This window comes from Lynx rufus, unplaced genomic scaffold, assembly GCF_022079265.1.
Source record: "Lynx rufus isolate CCGP_SWC_20201006 ecotype Redwood Valley unplaced genomic scaffold, mLynRuf1.p SCAF_23, whole genome shotgun sequence".
NCBI classification, from domain to species: domain Eukaryota; kingdom Metazoa; phylum Chordata; class Mammalia; order Carnivora; family Felidae; genus Lynx; species Lynx rufus.
Window position 1 is genome coordinate 4,860,754 of NW_025814838.1, and position 7,032 is coordinate 4,867,785.

The following is a 7,032-nucleotide window of genomic DNA, read 5'->3' on the forward strand; positions in this document are numbered from 1 at the left end:
GATTTTTACACTCGATATCCTCAAGCCTTTTATCCCTCTCCCAGATGATCCTACCTGCCCAAAACTATTGCCATAATCTTTGGTCCCCTCTTACCTCTTTTTCCAGTCTGCCTCAGCCTTCCCTGTTCTGGACACTGCGTGGTAGTATCAGAAGAGAGAAAACACAAAACCAAACAAGAAGCCAAAAGAGAAAATCCTCCTGAGCACATGTGGTCTGGATAGTAAGGATACATGACTTCTGAGAGGCTCCTTCCCATCGCTTCTCGGCCTTTTGGCTAAGATCAAGTGTAGTATTAGAGGCCCCTTCCCTGAAAGTTTGAGTTCAAAGTCAAGAAAATGTGACCTTCTGCTTCTGAAGTCAATAAAAAAAACAACGTCCAACGTCGATGACCTGAGCAATACTTCATAGAATATACTGCCCAGGAGGGGCATCGGGATGGCTCAGTCGGTGAAGCGTCCGACTCTCGGTTTCGGCCCAGGTCATGGTCCCACAGTTCATGAGTTTGAGCCCCAAGTCGGGCTCTGTGCTGACAGCGTGGAGCCTGCTTGGGATTCTCTCTCTCCCTCTCTCTCTCTGCCCCGCCCCTGCTCAAGCCCGCTCTCTCTCGCTCCCTCTCAAAATAAATAAATAAACTGAAAAACAAAAAGAGGGGCTCCTGGGTGGCTCAGTCAGTTAAGCGTCCAACTGCAGCTCAGGTCATGATCTCACCATCCATGAGTTCAAGCCCCGCATCGAGGTCTGTGCTGACAGATCAGAGCTTGGATCCTGCTTCAGATTCTGTGTCTCTCTCTCTCTCTGCCCCTCCCCCACTCACACTCTGTGCCTCTCTCTCTCAAAAATAAATAAAACCACTAAACAAAACCAAAACCAAAATACTGCTCGGGTTACGAAAGAGTCTCCAAAATCTCCAGCCAGAAAAAAATGTGAGAAAAAATGGCAGTATGTAAGTGCTATATGAGCAGACCCTCTCCTGATTACCTACCTGTCAAGAGGCTATGGGTCCTGTAGTGACAGATAAAGCAAAGCCAAGGTGAAGGCTTTGTTAGTGTTCATTTTGCACTGCGCAAGGCAAAGAGAGATTTCCAGTGGGTGCAGGGGTTTTGGCTACCAGGAAGGTCCAATAAAGGACGGAAGAGGAAAACCATCCCCATACTCTTCCAAAGTCATTGAGAAATATTTCTCAACAGGGATAGATAGAAGAAATGCTACGTACTTTCTAGTCCCCTGCCCAAACCTGGAATATGGACGTGCAGTGGATCCCGGGAAGCAACACGAAGACCCCCGCCTCAAAGCCAGTGTAGCCCTGCTGGGCATGCAGGCTGCTGGAGGCTCACAGCTCTGCCCCTCCTTGGAGACTGCCCTCGGTTATGGGGAGCTACGCTGCCCAAGGTTATACACCCTCTCAGGGGATCGCATATGGCCAATGACGGATTGGCTCAAGAGTTCAAAGGCTCAGCCTTTCTCTCAGTTTGCAAGGACTCTGAAGGGCTGTCCCAGATAGAGTTCCTGTCCAAATTCCAGCCCCATTTGCAGCCACATCCCATTTATGCCCTGCCCAGTCTTGCGGTTCTCACTTTCTTGCAAGTGTATCTTCCAGGAAACCTGTGCTCGGAACTCCCCATCTCAGAGTCTGTTTCCAGGGGTTCCGTCTAAAGCAGTACTATTATCTTCTTCATCCAGATGACAAAACCGAGCTTTGGGGAGTGATAGCAACATGCATCTGGACACAGAGTGCATGGTGGAACTCTGATCTGACCCTGAGGCTGTCTCATTCTCAGGTCGCACCGTTCCCCCAGATTAACCCTCCACCAAGCATGCATTCAATATCTTGTCGATTTTCCAATTACCTTATTGGTTGGGAGAGCATCCTAAGGATGAGACCTGAAAATTCTGACCCATTGCAATGCTTTACCCGCTTGCATGGTAACACTACAAATTTGGTTTATAAATTAGTCTGTGTGTCTAGACAATGTGAGCCCGTGTCTAAAGGGACCTCATTCCAGGGGAATGGATAAAATAGTTTCTGTCACTTTGAGGTCTTGCCTGAGAGTCTGCCCGCCATCACCGGAGCTGACCCCAGCCTTCTGTATCATTTTGCTTTTCCAACGAGTCAAAAGCAAACCTCTGATTGCGTTCTCCACTGCAGCAAGTTAACTCCAGGCACCTCATTTAGACTAAGAGGGAGGCGCAGCTCTAAAGAAGGAGACATGCGGAGAGGAATGCCCAGCTCTGAATTCTGTGAGCTCAGTCCACCAAGGCTGTGGGCAACAGGGATCAAGACATAGTGGTATCTGGGGAGCCGTAGACACATTGAGATTTGCACCTCCAGACTTTGAATTTCTAATGCAGCCACCAGCAGAGTGATTTATTAGACTGACCCATGGATCTATATCAGACAAATCTCACCTTCGCATTAGGATCAACAATCCCAGGAATTGTTCTCATATTAAAGAAAAAATATTACGTTTTATGGCCATCTTTGTGACTCTCATACAACCCATGACAGAAAAATAGTAAGTTTTCTGTAATAGACAATGGAAGGACATTCTCTGGTTGGGCTAACCTCCATTTTAAAGTCTATTGATTCCTTTGGTTTAATTTTCTTTTTGTTTTTAAATTACCAAAACAATAACGCTGACAGTAAATTTTGTAACAATACAGAAGAATATAAAATAATAAGTAAAACTTCCCTTTTAATCCTCTCCCAAAGCCGCTCTTCCGAGATCACCACTGGGCACGGTTTGAAGTGTGGTGTCTCAGCTTCTCCCCTATGCATTTTCTTTTCTTTTTTTTAAAAAAAATTTTTTTTTAATGTGTATTTATTCTTGAGAGACACAGAGAGCACAGGCAGGGGAGGAACGGAGAGAGAGGGAGACACAGAATCCGAAGCAGGCTCCAGGCTCTGAGCTTTCGGCCCAGAGCCTGACGTGGGGCTCAAACCCACGAACTGTGAGATCATGACCTGAGCCGAAGTCAGATGCTTAACCAACTGAGCCACCCAGGCACCCCTTCCCTCTGCATTTTCAAATGTGCATACATATGTGCATACAAACATGGACACATATGCCTACACACGTACACACGTAGTTGTAGCCTCAATATGATTCTGCTATACAAATTGTGCAGTGTCTTCTGTTATTCAAAACAATAGAGTGGACTTTTCCTGTAATCAATGCAACCCAATACCACATAGTTATCAGCAACAATAATAGTAATGCTGGCAATGAAGCATACTATGAGCAGGCACTGTTTCAAGTGTTTTCTATCTAGTAACACATTTAGCCTCACGCTTGGCCTATAGATGAGAAAACTGAGACCCCTGGAAAAGTTCGTAAACTCGCCCCAGGGCACACAGTCAATGAGTGGTGAAGCTGGGATTTGAACCCAGGGAGTCTAGCGCCAGAAGTCTACTCTCATCATAGAGTGGGGAACATTCTCTCATCAATCATATCAGGAAAGGTTGAGGAGGTGCCCTGGATTCTTCAAAAGTATGGGAGCGACTCACTGCAAAGTCTGTCATTGTATTCGGAGACTCCCAGATGCCCATTTCAGAGACCCGGGAGCCTGAATAGATGCCAGTTTCCCTTAGGTCAAGCCGTCATGGCCACTTACCACGAGAGGGCTGATCCCTGAGGCTGAGTCACAGAAATAAAAGCTGAGAAACGGACCCCAATGTCTCCGTATGTTTTCATCTTTATTTTTTTGTTTCTTCATATATTTATTGTTTTAAGTAGACTTCAAGCCCAGCGCGGAACCCAATGCGGAGCTTAAACTCATGACCCTGAGATCAGGACCTCGATGCTCTAGTGACTGAGCCACCCAGGCGCCCCTCATCTTTTTTTTCTTAAAGATTTTATTATTTTTCTAAGTAATCTCCACCCCCGACATGGGGCTCAAACTTACAACCCTGAGATCAAGAGTCGCATGCTCTACCGACTAAGCCAGCCAGGTGCCCCCTATTTTCATCTTTAAAGACAAGCACTCCAGAATCTGAATGTTGCTTTGGATTTTATTATGATCTAGAGGAGGAGCAGAGTAAAATAAATTTTAACAATTGAAAACACAGTAGGCATTTAGCCAACGGTAGGTGGACGTCGGATGGATGCGTGAATGAACACGTGGACAGAAAAAGAAACAAAGAGGAACCAAAGAGGCTGGCTTGGGTCCTAGAAATGAGCCTGAGTCTTAATGCCTGATAGATCGTTTGTTCCTGGCTCCGGATTCAGGGTGGTTTACTCTTCCAGCAACATTCGAGTATTTCTGATTTGGGAATTTGACTGGCACCCTGACCACCAAGCCCCAGAGCCCAGAAAGTTGTTTCAACTTTCTCTTCTTCCCTGCTAGCCTTCTTTCTAGCTTCCTTCTGTTTCTTCAGTTTTCCATTATTATTTTGTTTGCGTTCCTGCTTTTAATTCAAGATGTAGTATTTGCTCAATGTAGCCAGTGAAATAATGCAAAGACGTATAAAGAAATACCTTCTTGGGGAGCCTGGGTGGCTCAGTCGGTTAAGCCTCTGATTCTTGGTTTCAGCTGGGGTCCTGATCTCACAGTTTGTGAGTTCGAGCCCCACACGGGGCTCCATGCTGCTGACTGCGGAGGAGAGATTCTATCTCTTCCTCTCTCTCTCTGCTCCTCCCCTGCTCACTCGTGCTCTCTCTTTCAAAGTAAATAAATAAGCATTAAAAAAATACCTTCTTGGGGCGCCTGGGTGGCTCAGTCGGTTGAGCGTCCGACTTCAGCTCAGGTCATGATCTCACAATCTGTGAGTTCGAGCCCCACATCGGGCTCTGTGCTGATGGCTCAGAGCCTGGATCCTGCTTCCGATTCTGTGTCTCCCTCTCCCTCTGCCCCTTCCCTGCTCATGCTCTGTCTCTCTCTGTCTCAAAAATAAATAAAAACATTAAGAAAAAAAATTAAAAAAAAAAAAAACCTTCTAATGCTCCTCTTCCAGTCCTGCCTTCTTCAGATAACCACCACCAACCACCAGCAGCCTGGTGTGTATTTTCCACCTCTTTCTCACGCTCACAGAAACATGCAAACATAGAATCATATGTAGAAAAGGTCTTCAGGGTATGTGCTTTTACAAAAATAGAAGCATATTATACACATGATTTTACAACCTTTTTCCCCCTAAGTATATCATGGAGATCCCTCCGGGCCGATAGACCGAATTATAACTTCTTTTTGTTGTTTTTGTGAAGCTTGCTTTTTAAGCAAATTATCACACAGTAGAATTGACCTTTGGGAGTCTTTCGTACATCTATTCATTCATACAACCACCACCACGATAAGAACACGTAACGTTGCCATCACCTCCAAAAGTTCCCCCGTGCACTTTTAAGATGTCCTTTGTTTTATTTATTTGTTTGTTTGTTTTTAGAGAGAGCGAGAGAGAGAGAGAGGACAAGCAAGGGAGAGGATTAGTGGGGGCAGAGAGAGAGAGAGAGAGAGAGAGAGAGAGAGAGAAAATCTTAAGCAGGCTCCATGCTCAGGGTGGAGCCCAACACAGGGCTCGATCCCACAACCCTACGATCACGACCTGAGCTGAAATCAAGAATCGGACGTTCAACCGACTGAGCCACCCAGGCTCCCTGAGATTGGCTTCTTTAACTCAGCATAATGTCTTGGAGATACATCCAAGTTGTGTGTATCAATAGCTCTCTATTAGGGCTATTAATACTCTTACTGTCACACATGTTATAAAAAAATCATACGTGGGAAAGTTTGGCTTTTGATTTTGTTTCGTTCTTTTGCCAGATTTGGTGTTTGTTTTTTAATTTTTTTAACGTTTTATTTATTTTTGAGAGAGGGCAAGCAGGGGAGGGGCAGTGAGAGGGGGACAGAGGATCTGAAGCAGGCTCTGCACTGACAGCAGCAAGCCCGATGTGGGGCTTGAACTCACAAACCGTGAGATCATGACGTGAGCCAAAGTCGGACACTCAACTGACTGACTTGCCCCAGGTGCCCCAGGTTTTGTTTTTTTAATGTAGTCACATGTGTCTGTCTTTTCTTTGTGTATTCTGGGTTTACAGTCTTGTTTGATTGGAAAGTCACCCTCTGCCAAAGTTTTAAAAAATGTTTCAACTGTCTTTCCCCCAAGATGTATTTCCCTTAACATGTCCAAACCCTCTGAGAGTTAACTATGATCATTTCCATCCCTCCTTTCCAGATGAGGAGCCTGGGATTTGTAGGGATCATGTAACCTGCCCAAAGATGCACATCAGGGAAGGTAAACAGCAGTGACTCAGACCCCAGTGACCCCACGGAGAGCCCATGGGCTTAACCACCAAGCTGTACCCCCTCCTTTATCAGCACACCAAGTCAGATGCCAAACTGTCCCTGTGCGGTGTTGTCCTTGATCTCCTACAGAGACTGAGCAAACAAAAAAAAGTAACAATGCAAAAAGAGTGGGAATAAGGGTCTACTGCTTCTCTGGGGTGCATTCAGCATGGCGAGTGATGAGAAATGGGGGAGTCACTCCCCTGGGGGCTTTGTGGAAGCCATGTACCCAGTGGAAACAGAATGAGACAGACCTGGGAGAATGGAAATTCCGTGTCTTACTAGCTGAGTGACCTAGGACAAGTTATTTAACCTCTCTGAGCTCTAAGTCTCTGACCTGTAGAATGGTAGTAACAATATCTGTCTCTTGGGGGTGTCGTTATGATCTTCAAAGAGGCATTTTTCACGACGCCTGGCATGATGAAGGAGGTTATAAAATGTACTTTTCCCTTCCTTCCAATGCACACACCAAGTCAGGCCCAAGAGAGGGCAGCCGATCTTGCGAACCATGCATTTCATAAGGTTAAGGAACCACAGTTGTGAATCCGAAAAGCACAGGGACCTATAATCCTTAAGAGGCATGTAGCTCTTTGGCATAATAATAGGTAATATTTACAGGGCTTGCCATCTGCCAGTTACCTTGTCAACTCATTTAATCTTTCCTACAATCCTATAACCTAGGTACTACCATTATTCACATTTACAGTTAAAGAAACTGAGTCCCAGAGAGACTTAGTAAGAGATCGTATATG

General features: G+C 45.5%; 1 pseudogene; it reads left to right on the forward strand.

Annotated features, from left to right (window-relative positions):
• The first annotated feature begins 255 nt into the window (after positions 1 to 255).
• LOC124518089 (uncharacterized) lies at positions 256 to 348 on the forward strand (annotated as a pseudogene).
• Positions 349 to 7,032: the final 6,684 nt, after the last annotated feature.